Raw genomic sequence first — 20,690 nt, 5'->3', positions numbered from 1 at the left:
GTGAGGAGGACATCGTACTTCTACAAAAAGATATAGATTGGGTAAAAAACTTTCAAATGGTTTTTACTGTGGGGGATGAGGTCATGGACGAGCAAAATGAATCATAAGGCAGATTATCTAAACAGAGAATGCAAATAAATCAAGTTTAGAGGATTCTAAGTGCCCTGGTGCACCCAGAAGGCAGATCTTACAAATAGTTAAATGATAGCAAACAGCACATTCATGTTTATTGCAATGAGGATGGAGTTTAAAATTAGGGAGATTTATTACAGTTATACAGTGTCGGCAATACCAGATAGTTTAGTTTACGGATATGGTGTGGAAACAGGCCCATCGGGTTCGCAATGACCAGCATCACCCATCCATTAGTTTTATCCTACACACTACGGACTATTTACAGAAAGTAATTTACATTGACGTAGAAATCTGCATTTCTTTGGAATGCGAGAGGAAATCAGAGCACCGGAAGAAAACCCAGTCACAGGAAGAATGTACAAACTCCACACAAACAGCACCTGTAGTCAGAAGCAAACCCTTGCCTCTAATGCTGTAAGGCAGCAACTCTACCTCTGCACCATTTGCGCAGTCATATGATTCACCAGGCTAATTCATGTGATAAGGGTTGTCTTATAAAAAGAGAGGCTAAACAGTTTGGTAAGAGTTTGGAAGACTGAGGAGTGACCTTATTCAAGCTTACTAGATCCCAAGGAGACTTAGCATGGTAAATTTTGAGATATTCTCCCTCAGAGAATGAACATGAAAATATAACTTCAAATTAAGGGAACAGGCTGATAACACCCCTAGGTGTACAAAAATATATTTAAGATGGAGATAAATAAATATTTGGAAGCCTGACAAATTGAGGGGCATGCAGAACTGGCAAAGAGGATGAGTTGAGGCCAGCATAGATAAGCCATCATGTTGAATGCAGGGCAGGCTTGACTCCTGCTGCTATTTTCTTATGTTCTGAATAACTTATCTATGCTTTTTGCCTTTGTACACCCTTTTGGTTTAGACTCAGTCATACGGTCCTGTTTGCCTACCTGCAAAATATTTTTAGAATCCAATTTGTGTTTTAATATCTATTTTAACAAAGCATACAAGATAATTGACTGCATCTGACCAAACCATTCAAAATAGTGTTTGCACTCAAAATGAATTAAACAGAAAAGCAAGTGAAGGAATATTGTCAACATAGGTCCAAATTTCAATCACAAATTGATTTTGTCTTGTCCATTTCCAAATATATTGTAAAGATTGGCAGTGTATTAAAAAAATAAGCTGATCCAAAGATCAGCAGTCTGAAACCTACATTAACGTTAATAAGAAAAAAACAATCGCAAGTCATATTGTTAATATTAAAACAATTTTATTAAACGATATGGAACCATACAGAAAAAAACCCTTTAATAGGCTACAGCCTACACGTGCATTCAGGAAGAGCACATTCTAAACAAAAGCTTTTTTTTGGAGCTCCCCCAGCCAAAATAATTACATTTCCCTTGTGGATGACATTAGGTTTTTATTATATGAAACCATGGCAAGGATTTTTTTTGTGATTGAAAAACATTCCCTCCACTCTGCCAACACTTTAATGACCACAGCAATCCGGTTAACCTTGTTTAACCTCGCAATTGTCTCTGCACTTTCTCTCTGCCCAGGCAGTCCGCTCACTGCCTGCAACACTCCCAGGGAAGGGCATGCGCTCTGCCATCGCAGACATCTGGCCGCCAGGCTTCCCCTCCCCTCAGCGGCAGCGCCCCACAATAACGTTTCATAACTGTTACATATGCTACATATTCATTGTAGCAGTCCCAACCTCCTGCACTACTTTGTATCAGGCACACTCACCACACACACACACACACTGTGATTAGGTATGTAAGCACTTTTCAGTATCACTACGCCACACAGGCAAGGAGCTGAATAAAGGAGTAAATTAAGGCAACTGAAACAACCTGAATTGTGTCGTTATTATCAGGACATCAAACCCGAAGACGCAACATGGTGGCAGCGGTGACTTTCGAGTAAAAACCCGCGCTATTGTGAATCGCTATTGTGAATTAGGAACAGCGGCTGCAGAGAAATTGATTTTTTTTGTGCACCCGCCTAACAACACAAGATGGCGGCCTCCACAGCAGCAATGAGCCTCCACCCTACGATGAACTGGGACGCCGATGATGTGGTGGAGGCGTTCAAGAAATTCAAACAAAAGAGCCAGCTGGCATTTAAAAGCTTCCTGAAAGGAACTGCAGATGAAGAGAAGGTCAGTTATATTTTACTATGGCTCGGGGAGAAGGGTCTAGACATTTTTAACAGTTGGAGCTTAACAGAGCCTGACTGCAATAATCCGGGAATAGTCCTTGAAAGGTTTGCGAACCATATGGAGCCCAAATCAAACCACAGAATCCATCGGTATGAGTTCCAAGGGCTAAGACAAGACCCACAAGAAACAACCGACACTTTCCTTTCGAGACTAAGGAACGTGGCCAAGAAATGCAGATTTGGTGATGAAGATGACAGAATTGTCGACCAGCTAATATGGGGGTGCGCCCACCAAGAGGTCCAAAAGTCCCTAATAGGGAAAGACACCCTCAACCTAAAAGACGCCGTAGATGCTGCCAGAGCTTTCGAAGCCACAAGGAAACAAATGTCCTCCCTCTGCCTTCAAGTTGGCTCATCTCAGAGCAGCACCAGAGTGAATATAGACGCTCTCTCAAAACGTGACCCTGGCTCCACCTTAAAGGCTCCAAAGCAGACATTTTCTAGGCATGCAAACAAACAAGCAAGCCAAAGAAGCTGCTGGAACTGCGGTACAGAGCATGCATTTGATGATCGCAGGGCGTGCCCAGCATACGGGACTACCTGCAACTCATGTGGGAGGCCTAACCACTGGAAGAAAATGTGTAGGTCAACAAAATCATACAGCACCAAGCCAAAGCAGCAATGGTCAAAGAACGATAGAAATACGAGAAGGAAACAAATACACGCACACGTCCAACAGGAAGAGGAGATAACCTCAGATACCTCTGAGGAAGAATTCCTTTCCGTTGGGACCATTGACATCCACGAAATGGGAAACAGCAAAACACATAGCAACAGAGAGGAAGCATATACTATAATACAACTACAGAAAAAAGTGGGAAAGAAAAGAACAACGATTAATCTAAGGCTCAAAATTGATACTGGAGCCCAGAGCAATATCTTACCAGTCAATCTTTACGGAAAGATATTCCCTGAACACATGACAAAAGATGGCAGCGTCAGGAAAGGAATCCTTGGAAGTAGCGATGTAGTCCTAGCTGCATACGGAGGTTCCATAATCCCACAGCTAGGCAAAATAATCATAGCAGGAACATACAAAGGGAAAGAAGTGAAATGCCCCTTCTTCATCACTAAATCGAAAGGACCTGCTATTCTCGGCCTGAACACGTGCCAAAGACTGAAGATTGTGTCAATCAACTATGAAATCAAGACAAACTCCTGCAGAATTGACAGAAACATACCCATCAAAAACCGGCCGCCCATCAGGAACAAAGAAGAATTGATGGACATGTACCCAGAGTGTTTTGACGATACCGTTGGTTGTTTTGAGGAATACGAATACCATATCACAGTAGACCCCAGTGTGAAGCCAGTGATCCACCCACCCCGCCGTGTTCCCCTTGAACTGAAAGAGAGGCTAAGGGAACAACTAAACGAAATGGAAGAAAAGGGCATCATCACAGCAATAACTAAACCAACTGATTGGGTAAATTCAATTGTTATCAAAGAAAAGCCAAACGGAAAACTAAGGATATGCCTTGATCCCAGGGATCTGAACAATGCATTGAAGCGCGACCATTATCCAACTCCAACCCTTGAAGAGATCACACCCGCACTAGCCGGTTCCAAGGTGTTCAGCAAGCTGGATGCTAGCAATGGATATTGGAACGTCAAAATAGACCGGAAGTCATCAATGCTCACCACTTTCAACACGCCATTTGGCAGATTCAGATTCAACAGGCTCCCATTCGGGCTGAAGGTGAGTCAAGATGTCTTCCAGCGGAAAATAGATGAAACATACAAAGGCTGTAAAGGGGCAATCGGGATAGCAGATGATATCCAAGTATACGGCAGAGATGAAAACACGCATGATTACAACCTCCATGAGGCTATGGAAAAAACTCGAAGAGCCGGCATAAAGCTCAATGCAGACAAATGCATAATCAAAGAAAGGGAGTGCAAATTCTTTGGACTGATTTACTCTGCAGAAGGAGTGAAACCGGACCCTACAAAAGTGGATGCTATCAACCACATGGAGGAACCCAAAGACAAGAAACAGTTAAGAAGTTTCCTAGGGCTCATACAATACATGGGAGTCTTCATACCTAAGCTTGCTAATCATACAGCAAATCTCCGTGAATTGATGAAAGACGACGCTGAATTTGATTGGTGTGCTTCACATAGCCAAGATTTTGGGAAATTAAAACAACTCATCAGCAAAGAAACGATCCTGCAGTACTATGACAGACAGAAACCTGTAACACTCCAAGTTGATGCCTCCATGAGAGGAGTTGGAGCAGTACTGATACAAAATGGCCGACCTATTGCGTATGCATCCAAAGCACTCACTCCTACAGAATCAAGGTACGCAAACATAGAGAGAGAACTCTTAGCAGTAGTCTATGGCTGCGAGAAATTTCACACTTACCTATATGGAAGGTATTTCGACATCGAAACAGACCACCGCCCTCTAGAACAAATCGGAAAAAAAAACCTCACCAAAGCACCAGCCAGACTACAGAGACTATTACTGAGGCTACAGAGCTACGACTACAACATCAGATACAAGCCAGGAAAAGACCTGCTGCTAGCTGACGCCCTATCCAGACTATCAACACATGACAAACAAGAGATGGAAGGGCTGAGCATAAAGATCCACCACATTGTGAGTGTGACAAGCGTGAAGCTGGAACAGATTAAAGAGGAAACAGCCAGAGATGAAGAACTCCAGCTCCTCACCCAAATGGTAATACAGGGGTGGCCAGAAAAGAGACAACAAGTTCAGCCTATCCTCCGCGAATACTGGACCATCCGTGATGATATTTCGGTAGAGAATGGAGTCCTGCTGGCCGGATCACGAATCATCATACCCAAGTCCATGAAAAAAGAAATCCTCGAAAAGATCCACCAAGGACACTTAGGAATGGAAAAGTGCTTACATACCTAATCACAGTGTGATTCTTACCCCCAGCGCGTTATCGCTAGCACTGGAAGGGACAAGTCACAAGTCACGCCAAGACATGACTCTTGACTGGCTACGCACTACCTGAAAGAAAACAAGCTGCCATTATATATTTTGTTGTGTAGTATAGTAGAAAGCAGAATGCCATGAATGTGGGCAGAATAATCCCACGGTATCTGCTACAGGATTGCCACCCTCGCTCTGGAAATCCTCTAGTGTCACTAACTTTTATTCTTTTCTTTTGAGAAGGGGGGATGTTACATATGCTACATATTCATTGTAGCAGTCCCAACCTCCTGCACTACTTTGTATCAGGCACACTCACCACACACACACACACACTGTGATTAGGTATGTAAGCACTTTTCAGTATCACTACGCCACACAGGCAAGGAGCTGAATAAAGGAGTAAATTAAGGCAACTGAAACAACCTGAATTGTGTCGTTATTATCAGGACATCAAACCCGAAGACGCAACATGGTGGCAGCGGTGGGATTCGAGTAAAAACCCGCGCTATTGTGAATCGCTATTGTGAATTAGGAACAGCGGCTGCAGAGAAATTGATTTTTTTTGTGCACCCGCCTAACAACACAAGATGGCGGCCTCCACAGCAGCAATGAGCCTCCACCCTACGATGAACTGGGACGCCGATGATGTGGTGGAGGCGTTCAAGAAATTCAAACAAAAGAGCCAGCTGGCATTTAAAAGCTTCCTGAAAGGAACTGCAGATGAAGAGAAGGTCAGTTATATTTTACTATGGCTCGGGGAGAAGGGTCTAGACATTTTTAACAGTTGGAGCTTAACAGAGCCTGACTGCAATAATCCGGGAATAGTCCTTGAAAGGTTTGCGAACCATATGGAGCCCAAATCAAACCACAGAATCCATCGGTATGAGTTCCAAGGGCTAAGACAAGACCCACAAGAAACAACCGACACTTTCCTTTCGAGACTAAGGAACGTGGCCAAGAAATGCAGATTTGGTGATGAAGATGACAGAATTGTCGACCAGCTAATATGGGGGTGCGCCCACCAAGAGGTCCAAAAGTCCCTAATAGGGAAAGACACCCTCAACCTAAAAGACGCCGTAGATGCTGCCAGAGCTTTCGAAGCCACAAGGAAACAAATGTCCTCCCTCTGCCTTCAAGTTGGCTCATCTCAGAGCAGCACCAGAGTGAATATAGACGCTCTCTCAAAACGTGACCCTGGCTCCACCTTAAAGGCTCCAAAGCAGACATTTTCTAGGCATGCAAACAAACAAGCAAGCCAAAGAAGCTGCTGGAACTGCGGTACAGAGCATGCATTTGATGATCGCAGGGCGTGCCCAGCATACGGGACTACCTGCAACTCATGTGGGAGGCCTAACCACTGGAAGAAAATGTGTAGGTCAACAAAATCATACAGCACCAAGCCAAAGCAGCAATGGTCAAAGAACGATAGAAATACGAGAAGGAAACAAATACACGCACACGTCCAACAGGAAGAGGAGATAACCTCAGATACCTCTGAGGAAGAATTCCTTTCCGTTGGGACCATTGACATCCACGAAATGGGAAACAGCAAAACACATAGCAACAGAGAGGAAGCATATACTATAATACAACTACAGAAAAAAGTGGGAAAGAAAAGAACAACGATTAATCTAAGGCTCAAAATTGATACTGGAGCCCAGAGCAATATCTTACCAGTCAATCTTTACGGAAAGATATTCCCTGAACACATGACAAAAGATGGCAGCGTCAGGAAAGGAATCCTTGGAAGTAGCGATGTAGTCCTAGCTGCATACGGAGGTTCCATAATCCCACAGCTAGGCAAAATAATCATAGCAGGAACATACAAAGGGAAAGAAGTGAAATGCCCCTTCTTCATCACTAAATCGAAAGGACCTGCTATTCTCGGCCTGAACACGTGCCAAAGACTGAAGATTGTGTCAATCAACTATGAAATCAAGACAAACTCCTGCAGAATTGACAGAAACATACCCATCAAAAACCGGCCGCCCATCAGGAACAAAGAAGAATTGATGGACATGTACCCAGAGTGTTTTGACGATACCGTTGGTTGTTTTGAGGAATACGAATACCATATCACAGTAGACCCCAGTGTGAAGCCAGTGATCCACCCACCCCGCCGTGTTCCCCTTGAACTGAAAGAGAGGCTAAGGGAACAACTAAACGAAATGGAAGAAAAGGGCATCATCACAGCAATAACTAAACCAACTGATTGGGTAAATTCAATTGTTATCAAAGAAAAGCCAAACGGAAAACTAAGGATATGCCTTGATCCCAGGGATCTGAACAATGCATTGAAGCGCGACCATTATCCAACTCCAACCCTTGAAGAGATCACACCCGCACTAGCCGGTTCCAAGGTGTTCAGCAAGCTGGATGCTAGCAATGGATATTGGAACGTCAAAATAGACCGGAAGTCATCAATGCTCACCACTTTCAACACGCCATTTGGCAGATTCAGATTCAACAGGCTCCCATTCGGGCTGAAGGTGAGTCAAGATGTCTTCCAGCGGAAAATAGATGAAACATACAAAGGCTGTAAAGGGGCAATCGGGATAGCAGATGATATCCAAGTATACGGCAGAGATGAAAACACGCATGATTACAACCTCCATGAGGCTATGGAAAAAACTCGAAGAGCCGGCATAAAGCTCAATGCAGACAAATGCATAATCAAAGAAAGGGAGTGCAAATTCTTTGGACTGATTTACTCTGCAGAAGGAGTGAAACCGGACCCTACAAAAGTGGATGCTATCAACCACATGGAGGAACCCAAAGACAAGAAACAGTTAAGAAGTTTCCTAGGGCTCATACAATACATGGGAGTCTTCATACCTAAGCTTGCTAATCATACAGCAAATCTCCGTGAATTGATGAAAGACGACGCTGAATTTGATTGGTGTGCTTCACATAGCCAAGATTTTGGGAAATTAAAACAACTCATCAGCAAAGAAACGATCCTGCAGTACTATGACAGACAGAAACCTGTAACACTCCAAGTTGATGCCTCCATGAGAGGAGTTGGAGCAGTACTGATACAAAATGGCCGACCTATTGCGTATGCATCCAAAGCACTCACTCCTACAGAATCAAGGTACGCAAACATAGAGAGAGAACTCTTAGCAGTAGTCTATGGCTGCGAGAAATTTCACACTTACCTATATGGAAGGTATTTCGACATCGAAACAGACCACCGCCCTCTAGAACAAATCGGAAAAAAAAACCTCACCAAAGCACCAGCCAGACTACAGAGACTATTACTGAGGCTACAGAGCTACGACTACAACATCAGATACAAGCCAGGAAAAGACCTGCTGCTAGCTGACGCCCTATCCAGACTATCAACACATGACAAACAAGAGATGGAAGGGCTGAGCATAAAGATCCACCACATTGTGAGTGTGACAAGCGTGAAGCTGGAACAGATTAAAGAGGAAACAGCCAGAGATGAAGAACTCCAGCTCCTCACCCAAATGGTAATACAGGGGTGGCCAGAAAAGAGACAACAAGTTCAGCCTATCCTCCGCGAATACTGGACCATCCGTGATGATATTTCGGTAGAGAATGGAGTCCTGCTGGCCGGATCACGAATCATCATACCCAAGTCCATGAAAAAAGAAATCCTCGAAAAGATCCACCAAGGACACTTAGGAATGGAAAAGTGCTTACATACCTAATCACAGTGTGATTCTTACCCCCAGCGCGTTATCGCTAGCACTGGAAGGGACAAGTCACAAGTCACGCCAAGACATGACTCTTGACTGGCTACGCACTACCTGAAAGAAAACAAGCTGCCATTATATATTTTGTTGTGTAGTATAGTAGAAAGCAGAATGCCATGAATGTGGGCAGAATAATCCCACGGTATCTGCTACAGGATTGCCACCCTCGCTCTGGAAATCCTCTAGTGTCACTAACTTTTATTCTTTTCTTTTGAGAAGGGGGGATGTTACATATGCTACATATTCATTGTAGCAGTCCCAACCTCCTGCACTACTTTGTATCAGGCACACTCACCACACACACACACACACTGTGATTAGGTATGTAAGCACTTTTCAGTATCACTACGCCACACAGGCAAGGAGCTGAATAAAGGAGTAAATACTAATAAAATGCCGAGAGGCAAAGGAGGATCCAAACCTGGCACTATTATCCTTACGGGCAACTCCACTAAAGGCTGACATGAAGTCTCCTGCAGAAATGCTAAATGTTGAAAGCTAAAACAATTGTGTCAATTGTTAGAGGGTTGTTTGCAGAGCAAGGAATACCTGAGCAGATCGTATGTGACAATGGAACCCAATTCACATCTCGGGAATTCAGAGAGCTGGCCACCGAATACGGGTTCAAAATCACAACATCTTCACCACATTACCCAAAGGGCCATGGGTTTATTGAAAGGCAAGTACAGACAGCCAAGAAAATACTAATAAAATGCCGAGAGGCAAAGGAGGATCCAAACCTGGCACTATTATCCTTACGGGCAACTCCACTAAAGGCTGACATGAAGTCTCCTGCAGAAATGCTAAATGGCAGGAAATACAAAACCACCCTGCCAAGCAAAATCCAACCCCCTATCGACCAAGAAGAAACAAGGGCAAAATTGGCAGCTGCCCAGGAGGAGGGGCTGAAACAATACAACAAAAATGCACAGTACTTGCCTGAGCTATTTCAAGGCCAAAACGTACATGCTCAGGATCCAATAACAAAGAAATGGACCCCAGCACAAATCACCAGTAGGGCTGGAACCCCAAAATCATATATCATAGAGACAGAACCGGGCAGGCAGTTGAGACGAAACAGAATTCACATCCGCCCGACACCTGAAATGTCAACACCTGCAACTTCAAAGACAACACCAGCAACTCCTAGGACACCACCCACAGCAACAGCAACACCTGCCATTGATGACAACACATTCTCACAAACTGCTACCAGTGAGTTATATAGTCAACCAGCACCAACCAATGGCCAGGAAACGACTCAACAAGTCACCAATACATCGAGTGCAACACTGCAGGCAACAACCAGATCTACTAGATCCAGGAGCAACATCTTACCCCCAGCGCGTTATCGCTAGCACTGGAAGGGACAAGTCACAAGTCACGCCAAGACATGACTCTTGACTGGCTACGCACTACCTGAAAGAAAACAAGCTGCCATTATATATTTTGTTGTGTAGTATAGTAGAAAGCAGAATGCCATGAATGTGGGCAGAATAATCCCACGGTATCTGCTACAGGATTGCCACCCTCGCTCTGGAAATCCTCTAGTGTCACTAACTTTTATTCTTTTCTTTTGAGAAGGGGGGATGTTACATATGCTACATATTCATTGTAGCAGTCCCAACCTCCTGCACTACTTTGTATCAGGCACACTCACCACACACACACACACACTGTGATTAGGTATGTAAGCACTTTTCAGTATCACTACGCCACACAGGCAAGGAGCTGAATAAAGGAGTAAATTAAGGCAACTGAAACAACCTGAATTGTGTCGTTATTATCAGGACATCAAACCCGAAGACGCAACAATAACTAATTCCTTTAATGTCTTTTTTTCTTCCCTCCCTCGTGTGACATCCCGACTCAATTGAACAGTAAGCGTCTAACTCTCCAAACAGTCCATAATCTCTCCGCATTTTATCGCCTTCCCCCTCCCCCCAACTACATGTCAAACCGCTCGGCGCCAGAGTAATCTCCAGGCCGCGCATGCGCGTACCGCCGCCAACTCCTTCCCCATCAGCGCCTCTAGCTCCTGCCGTTGTTGCTGCGCCTGCGCGCGCTGCGACAATCGCCCCATCCCCCCCCCTCCACGGACACACACGGCTCAGACAATCGCCTACTGCGCAGTTGTTACCTCCTGGCTTCAGCCAGTCTCTTCCCCCCCACCCTGGCAGGCAGCCGCCGGCGCGCACGCGCATCCCCTCCCCCGGCTGACAGTCGCCGGCGCGCACGCGCACACGCTTCCCTTCCATCCCCCACAGCGCCACCGACCAATAAGTCCGTCCACCGCATCCAGCAGCGCATGCGCACATTCCTCCTACACCCCACCATTTATATCGGCATAGCACAAAGCGCCCGTTCCGCATTTAATCCCAACTACGTCCTAATCCCCCACCACCCCCCTCCATCTACACACATGACCACGAATCAAAACCAACATTTGATGATTCATGCTTTGCTTAAACCAGCCGTGATTTTTTTTGTACCACTCCTTCTACTAATTCGACCACCGAACCAACCTGTGTTTAAAACAAACGCATAGCGACTTTTTAAACGAGCCAACTGCTCGGTATTCTCTCCATCGCCGCAGAGCCTCCTTTTTTTTTTTTAACCCCTTTTCTAGAACTTTCCAGTCTCTTCGGAGAGTTACGTCACAAATTATCCAGCGTGTCCGGTGAATGCTGGGAACCGTGGCTCCCCTCCACTGTTCTTTAGCTCACAACGAATGCAAAGTTGTTTTTAACATCAAAATTTAACCGTGGCATATCCTGGAGAATGGAAGGTTATTTTTTTTTACACGACACGCTTTAAAAATGGTAAATCGGTAAGAGGGCCGGGTTGACGTGCGATAATCGGCCAATCGGAGAGCCCGTAACAAAAGTATTGGGCTTGTGGGTCATGTGAGGGGTTGCGTCCAACCGGAGGGAACGTTGGGCCCGCGGAAAGTCAAAGGCCGTCCCGGAGATGGAACCTTATCAAAGGTCTCGCCGTTTATAATTTCTCTCTTTTAAAAAAATATAATATTTTATGTTGGCAAAATAGGCGGTAGTGTCTGTTGCGTGTTTTCTGGTGGAACTGCAGCGTGTGTTGTTCCTTTTTGCAAGTCCGGAAGGTTTTTTTTCAGCGCGTTTCCTCACACGTCCCTTCACGAAGGTAAAGGCCGAGAGCGATGTGATGTTTTAATGGGAAAGAGCGAGCGGAGGCCCGCGGTGGCAATCGGATATTGTGTGTTGTGCGGCTGGGACATGGCTGAACCAGGAGGTGTGTGTGAGCCTCACCTACTCCTGAACGGCGCATATATCTACATATCGTAGGAGAGCGATTTTTGCATTGTTTAATATTGTCGACAGCTCGTCTTTCTTTTTTCTTTGTATTTCCCCAACGTCTTGCTTTGTTACATTTCCCAGCGATTTAAGGGCTGATTCTCGTGATTGTGGAGTAAATATTTGCACGGATAACTGTCTAATGACTACTGCGGTGACTGCAGTGAATAGGGAGATCGGTTTAAAGCTATCTTTGTTGATTGAATATCTGTTTAAAAAACGCAGTTTAAGAGATGTTTAAGGTTTATCGTGAAATAAGTGGTTGAAGTCTTTTTTTAAAATGAAGTTAGTGAGATATGATTCGACATCCACTTCTTTTAATACTGTATCTTTGTGAGGCACGGTGGTGGTGACGCGTCTGCACTAAACTAAAATGGCTTTATGCTTGTAGTCGCTGAGAGGTAAAGCAACATTGTATATATGGGCTGTCCGAATCCCTTTGACAAACAATACCAGTAAAACCAGTAATCCCATAATGACACGATGCTCGTAACGAAAGGAAGAAACAAACTCTTGTCAACCATTTCCTTTTAAGTGTTGAATATCTGAGGGTGCAGGATGGCTGAGACGTTGTGGTGGAGTGGTGTTTGGGGGGGAGGAAGGGAAAGTGATTCAAATTAAATCTATTGCCAATTGGACGTACGGTTTTATTGTAAATATGAGTAAGAAATGGGGAAGTGGGTTCAATTTCATGATATTTAAACGCGATTAATAGTCTGGTAGTGTGAAATACAATAGACTCGGCAATGTAGACACTTTAAATCACAAAAAACGCGATTTCTTTTTACCCTGTCTGTGAAATCGGATTTAGATCACGAAAGGAATCGTGACCAGTTTTACTGTAAACAGGAAATGGTTTAATGTTGCTTTTAAAAGCTTTATTTATAGCGGCACAAAATATGCGCAAATAATGCTTCTTTCAGTGGGCTTGAAATGTAGGGTCTGGCTGTGAAATAGTTCATACTGCAGGCTTTAACAGTCCTTGATGGCGTTAATTTATTTCCATCACCCCGCCCCCATCACTCCCCAAGAATACGCAAGGTGGGAGGAAAGCTTGATACAATGATTACGCATTTATTATAAAAAATCTAATTGAGAGGTTTAGTTCACTTCTGCTTTTTAAATCAATACACATGGCAAGTAAAAAAAAATTATGAAATCTTGTCTTTTTCTTTAACCTCGTAGACTGGCGGAAGAAGCCAAATGTCACTCTCCCTTGTCTTTGAGTACATTCAAAAGATTTGATTTTAAGTAGATACATTTGTCATCTATGCCGAAAGTCGTTTGCTTAAATTGTTTCATGTTTGGAATTTAGCAGCATTTAAGGTAGGTTAGTCAGCCGTACACATGGTTTCCTACTGATTTTTTTATATTGCACCTTTTGACGCCTACATGCAATGCCAGTTTTTATCACATCTCGACCCCATCTTTCCCATTAGCATTAATGCCAGACTCAAATGTCTGTTTGATGTTTGATGATATATCAATTATATCATTTATAATTATATCAATTATAACATTTATATCATATATGTTGATTATTTTTAATATTGTCTTTTAGCCTATTTTTAATATTGTCTTTTTACCTTACTAATGTAATTTTAAAAATCTTATTTATCCTTGCAATATTACTGCTGAGGTGACCCGTTGTCTCGTCAAATACATTTCATTGTACCGTTGACCCTGTGCCAACCTACATATGACATATAAAATTTATTATTATTATTATTTCAACCAAACATTGTTAAAATGAATCATTTAATCTTGTGGTAAAACCTCATACTGTCATGTAGATAATGTCACAATAGCCTATCGAAATAAAAGCATCACGTATCAAGCTGTGAGAGGCAAAATAGAATGAACCGGCTTAAGGAAATTTAAAATGGTATAAAGGACTTTTGAAAACAAAAAATCTTTAGTATGTCTTCGAATTCTGGATGAACTGATGTTGCTTTGACCTTAATGGTGGTAAAAATGAATGTTTTTCTTTGGATTCCCAATGCTATCTATAACCCCCTAATATAGAAGCAGTATCTATAACCCCCTAACATAACGTAGGACATGAGGTTCCTTGAGACTGGTACACCATTCAGAAGGTTCATGGTTGAATTAATCTGTCTCACTTTCACTTCCTTGCCTTTTCCCCCCAATAACCCTTGGTTTCCCTACAGATCAAAAATATGCCTAGGTCTTGGATATATTCAGTGATCCGGATTGAAGATTCCCTCAAATTCCTACAGATGCCCTATAAAAAGTATTCTAATGGAATGCATCTCAGCTTGGAATGGCCACTGCTCTATTTTTGTCCACCTGAACCTGCAGACAGTGGTAAATACAGCCCAGACCATCGTTGGCTTCCTACTGCCTTCCATCCAGTCCATCTTCACAAAATGTTGCACCAAGAAAGCTGAAGATATCACCAGAAACGCTTGTCACCCTAGCCATTCTCTTTGCTCTCTTCTTCCATCTTGGAGAAGATAATGGATCTTATATATATCCAGAATAATATCCAGAACATGTTCTCTGACTCCTGAGCAAATTATCTCTTTCATATCACCTTCAAACTCCAAACTCCATCTCATTTGATTATGCTGTTGTTGCGCCTTAATCTCGTTCTGCTGCTTTGTAATTTTCCTTGTATTTATTGTTGTATCACTGTATGAAAACTGCTAACTATGTGCTTCATTCATGCAAGCAAGGATTTTTACTGCACTTTGGTATATATGACAATAAACCAATCTGAATCTGAGGAAAATGGCCTCTTCTGTTCGTCTTGTGTATCTCACCCTTTGTTTAAAAATAATGTCGATATTTCTAGATTCTACTCTGAGGAGATATGTTCTCTCAGCAAGCACCTAGTTAAAGTGTTTCTGGTTCATTGTGTACTTCCCTTCGATGATCCAATATAGGTTTAACCTGCTCAAAATTTCTGATTAGTCAACCCCTTCATTCAGGCATCAACCTGGTGAGCTTCCGAATTTTTTTTATTGGTCAGTTGCAATGGTCTTATCAGTCTCAATCCAGATTGGGTATAGCCACATTCTGATTCAGTTTCATTTGAACTTTGTAGCTCATGTTGCTCAAGGCTAAAATGTAGAATCATATGATGACCAACTGTGATCTGTAGTTTTCAGTCTGTCGGCTGCACTAGTGTTGTTTTTTCCATTATTTACATGCTGCCAACCCATTTAGTACCATTCTTCTCTTTCTCCTCCACAGCCCCATAAATGATTTGTGCTTGTGTCTGTCCAATTTCTTATTGAAAGCCTTGGTTACCTGTACTTTGATTGCAGGCATTAAGTTCCAAATCATAGCCACTCTTTGCATTGCAAAGTTTTGCTTGACTTACTCCTTGGTAGTCCTTTTGTATGCATCCTTGGCCCTTGAGCCATCTGTTTTTCCATGTTTACCCCATCAAAGTACATCACAATTCCTTCAGATCTTCTTTGCTCAATGTTATAGCTAAAGTTCATCCTCTGTGGAATCATTGTCATAAATTTTTCATAAAATTTCTGAGCCTTTCGCATCCTTCCCAAAGTGTGAGCAGAATTGGAAGCACTGGTCCTACTGTGGCTTCACCGATGTTTCACGAAAGTTAAACATATTTTCTTTCTATTTATACTTTACCTTTCTATTTATACTTTACCTTTCTATTTATAAGTCATGGGAGACTTAATGTTTTAATACCATTGCTCAACATGTTCTGCTGCTTGCAAAGATGATAAACTATTTCATTTTTACAATTGATATTTTCAAGAAAGGCTGCAAGGAAAATGCTGAGAACTATAGGCCGATGAGCTACATCTGTAGTTGGTAAGTTACTGGAGAGTATTCTGAGGAATAGATTATACTGACATTTGGATGGGCAAGGGCTGATTAGGGATAGTCGGCATGGTTTTGTACGTGGAAGGTCGTGTCTCACAAATCTGATTTTTTTGAAAGTGTGACCAAAAAGGTTGATGAGGGCAGAGCTGTAGATGTGTACATGGACTTCAGTAAGGTATTTGGCAAGGTTCTGCATGGTAGGCTGCACTGGAAGGTTAGATCGCATGGGTTCCAAGGAGAGATAGCTGAATGGATAGCAAATTGGCTCATGGAAGGAAGCAGAGGGTAATGGTGGAAGGTTGCTTCTCGGACTGGAGGCCTGTGACTAGTGGTGTGCCTCAGGGTTCGGTGCTGGGCTTGTTACTGTTTGTCATCTACATCAATGATTTGGATGAGAACATACAGGGCAAAATTAGCAAGTTTGCTGATGGTTGTGAAAGATTGCAGCAGGATCTGGATCGATTGGCCAGGTGGGGGGAGGAATGGTTAATGGAATTTAATACAGAAAGGTGTGAGATGTTGCATTTGGAGAGGTTGAGTAGGCTGAGTCTCCAGTCCATGGAGTGCAGGAGGATGAAGGGAGGTCTTATAAAGGTATACAAAATCATGAGAGGAATAGATTGGGTAGATGCACAGTCTTTTGCCCAGAGTAGGGGAATCGAGGACCAGAGAACATAGATTCAAGGTGAAGGGGAAAAGATTTAATAAGAATCCGAGGGGTAACTTTTTCACACAAAGGGTGGTGGGTGTATGGAACAAGCTGCCAGAGGAGGTAGTTGAGGCTGGGACTATCCCATCGTTTAAGAAAGTTAGACAGGTACATGGAGAGGACAGGTTTGGAGGGATATAGACCAAGCGCAGGTAAGTGGGACTAATGTAGCTGGGACATTGTTGCCGGGTGGGCGAGTTGGGCCGAAGGACTTGTTTCCACAATGTATCACTCTGACTCTATTCGAATAGCATTTTGCAAAGTCATGACATTGCTGGTGGATAAGTGTAGAGAATAGGTCGGTCCTTTTTATTTGCATTGGTTAGTATACATTAAAAAAATGATTATTTAGTCCACAGTTTACATTTCATTTTTGAAGATAGCTTTTCTACAGTTTAATATTGTGCAGATTCTAATTTCAATAGCATTTATTGAGATGTTTCATGTACATATTGAGTGCCTTCACAATGACTCTCACTACTAATTAGTGTGCAATGTTTTGAGATGCCCTATGATCATGAAAGATGCATGATAATGTTCATTAGTCTTTGCATTTATTCCCTATCGCCTAGAATTGTATTTTCATTTTGGATGAAGCCAGAGTTAATCAGCATTGAATCCAAAGCAAATACTGCTAGAATTGTTCTATTTTTGATTTTTTACCTGATCAAATACATCAATATTAACATTTCTGTCAAGATAGCAGTTCATTGTAGGTGTAACAGGACCTGTTGCCACAGGATAGTTATTTACCAGCTTATTTTGGTCAAGCATCAGCCTTCATGGCATAATGTTTGAATTTTCCATACCAACATAACTCGTGATCACAGGAATTGCTATTTTATGCCAAAATATTATCTTTATTGTTGTCCCATAAGTACTAGATGTTAAGAATCAAAATTAATTTCATGCTGAATCCTTTCAATGATTGCAAAGATAACCTAATTCAGTCCATGTGCATATGCTTATTGTAATCAGGTTATAATTGCTGTTAAAGGAAGTGAGAATAACCTATAAGAACATTTAAAGGGGAAAATACTTCCAAAAGGGGAGGTATTGAAAATCTGATATGAATACTGCATAGAATTTGATGTTTGCAATAAATAGACCTGTACCTTGGGTAATGAGGGAAGCCCAAAAATAATAATAATAATGTCATAATGTTACAAGTTGAGTTGTCTATTATTAAAATTGTTTCTTTTTAAATGGGCGAGCTCACTTTACTAGATATGTTTTCTCATTTACCTTTTTAATTTGCTTCAGTTCCTTATGCATCCTGTGTATACTGTGACTGATATATTTGGCTTAGTTTTATTTGTTTAATTTGTTTTTGATCTGGGCATTATGCGAAAAGAGATGGGAACCGGTTGGATCCTTTCCTGTTTAACCTTGTGTAAACAATGCACTTCTAAAAATATATAAAACATTATACATGGAGGGAAAACTGTTTTAATGTGTGTATTAAAAGCATATGTGAACATTTTATATTGTGTATCTCATTCAATTTTGCAATTTAAAGCATAGATGTCCAGTGTTTTTAAAAGTGTTTTATATTCAGCAAGGGTTCACAGATGCTCCCATATGTTTTAAATGCCTCGCAGAGGTTCTCCGACCAAACAAAGATCTTCAGGTTTTTGCTAAGTCAAAGTTTTAGGTCTCCAATTGTAGTTCTACATGGTATGTTTATGTAAGAGTTCTATTTGTGGAATTTCTCCTTAACCATTCTTATGGAATAAGGTCTTTTTTTCTTCTTTTTGAGTGAGCATTATGTCAGTATAAAAATAAAATATGTTTTTGTTTAGCCCTTCATTTGCTGCTTGTACTTAACTCAGGAAATGTTTGAATATGTTTAATGTGATTGGCTAGCTCAGGAAGGTAACTTGGTTGGATTTGACAAGTTTGACTTGAGGGTGCTGTATAACTCTGTAACTTTATGTAGAAAATTGATATTTGTGACTTGTGGCAAAGATGGTTTGCAGAAGGGACTGTTAACGGAAGCCGAAGCCTACCTGTCTCATGAAATTCTTGGATCTGTTTTGAATGAGCTTTGTGACTGAGGCTCTGCAGCCTTCTGTGATAGTGAATTCAAAAGACTTACCATCTACTGAGTTTTTAAAAAAATCTCTCCTAAATTTATGTGGCTTGCGCTTCACAGGAAACTGTAACATTGGGTTCTAGGCTTCTCAGACCGGAGAAATGTGCACCATATACAAATTTTCTGGATTTCATCCAGATCATTTCAGTGAAAGGCTTAGATATAGTGGATGTGGAGAGGATGTTTCCACTAGTGGGAGAGTCAAGGACTAAAGGTCATAGCCTCAGAATTAAAGGACGTTCCTTTAGGAAGGAGATGAAGAGGAATTTCTTTAGTCAGGGTGGTGAATCTGTGGAGTTCTTTGCCATAGAAAGTTGTTTGGGGCCAAGTCAATGGATATTTTTACGGCAGAGATATAGATTCTTGATTGGTACAGGTGTCGGGGGTTATGGGGAGAAGGCAGGTGAGGAGGGAGAGATAGATCAGCCATGATTGAATGGTGGAGTAGACTAGATGGGCCACATGTCCTTATTCTGCTCCTTTCACTTATGATTTTATGACCTAATCATCTTTTGTTCCTCTAACGTCCTGAGACTATTGGCCTAGCCTACACAATCACACCTCTTGCAAAAAACCTACAATCTAAGAAATCATTCTAGTGAATCTGAAATAGGAACTGCAGGTGCTGGAATTTAATAAGCACAAAAAATGTTAAGGACACTCAGTAGGTCGGGTAGTATCTGCAGATAGAGAAGTAGGATTAATGATTTAGGAGATCTTTAATCGGAATTGGGAAAGTGAGAAAATAAATTAGTTTTAAGTTGTAGGGAGGGTGAAAGGGTTGGCCGGTGGGGGGAGGAGGGTCAGTTAGAAGAAAGGAAATATTTGAGGCGAGGCCAAGGTTGCCAAGATTATTGCTGCCTAAGGGACCAACAGGGCAGTGAGAAAGGAAAAAAATGATCAGGCAATGTCTGTGAAGGTTGGAAAAACCCTCAAATATTACAGATGGATAACCTTGGAGCAAAATTGGCCAGTTTTGTACAAACAGATAAAGCAATTATAAAATTTGATGAAATCAAAATAGAGTCCTGAAGGATGCAAGAAGCCCAAAGGGAGATGCAATGTTGAAGATGTAATAAAAAGGCCAAAGGTGCCAGGTCTGAAATAAAAATCTAGAATGTTAGAACTATTCAGCAAATCATGTATGTCTGTGGAAAGAGTTAATGTTTCAATCACAATCTTGATCAAAACTGGAAGATTATTCTAAGTTGCAGAAAAGATGGGAGGATGATGTGCTGTTCCTCAAGCACACATTGTACCTCATGGGCTTAGTACACAAGGCCACAAACAGGTCAGAGGTGGTTGCAGAATTAAAATACCAGGCAGCTTGTAACTTGGGTTTGCCCCTGTAGAGCCAGATAGCTCAGTAAATAGAACAATTGCCTTGGTAATCCTGGTCTTGTCCTGTTGGACCCTTTGCCATATCTATCTTCCCCTCAATCTCCCTGTATTTGAAATTTGCCTGGTTTCTTAATTTTCCATTTCTGAAGGGTCATCAGCCTGAAATCCTAATTCTGTTCTCTGTCCATAGATGCTCTTTGACCTGCTGAGTATGTGCGGCATTTTGTTTTTTCTAGATTTTTTTCCATCCTGCTAGTTCCTTTTATTATCATTACCCTGATAAAATACTTTGTTCACTTCACAATGTTTAAGTACCAATTTGGTAAACGGCTCCAGTTGCTTCTGCGTGCTTTATTGAAGAATTTGTGTTGTTTCCCTTCTTACTACTATTCTACCTGTTGAGAAAATTGTACGGCTCCTGATTAGCCTGTGA

The 20,690-nt window shown here is 42.1% G+C and overlaps 2 protein-coding genes across 7 annotated transcripts in view; one reads left to right on the top strand and one right to left on the bottom strand.

Annotated features, from left to right (window-relative positions):
* Positions 1 to 11,759, bottom strand: part of acss2l (acyl-CoA synthetase short chain family member 2 like) — a 115,482-nt gene extending 103,723 nt beyond the window's left edge. The window contains exon 1 of the mRNA XM_078397489.1: positions 11,484 to 11,759. The gene's annotated coding sequence lies outside the window, so the exon portion shown is untranslated. The remainder of the gene's footprint in view (positions 1 to 11,483) is intronic.
* Positions 11,515 to 20,690, top strand: part of ankrd12 (ankyrin repeat domain 12) — a 157,413-nt gene continuing 148,237 nt past the window's right edge. For 3 of the 6 annotated variants that reach the window (XM_078397488.1, XM_078397487.1, XM_078397481.1), the window contains exon 1: positions 11,885 to 12,117. The gene's annotated coding sequence lies outside the window, so the exon portion shown is untranslated. The other 3 variants (XM_078397484.1, XM_078397482.1, XM_078397485.1) reach the window with 3 other exon arrangements.

Source organism: Rhinoraja longicauda, chromosome 4 (assembly GCF_053455715.1).
Source record: "Rhinoraja longicauda isolate Sanriku21f chromosome 4, sRhiLon1.1, whole genome shotgun sequence".
NCBI lineage: Eukaryota > Metazoa > Chordata > Chondrichthyes > Rajiformes > Arhynchobatidae > Rhinoraja > Rhinoraja longicauda.
The sequence above is the reverse complement of the archived record's forward strand: the minus strand, read 5'-3'. Positions and strand labels throughout refer to the sequence as shown.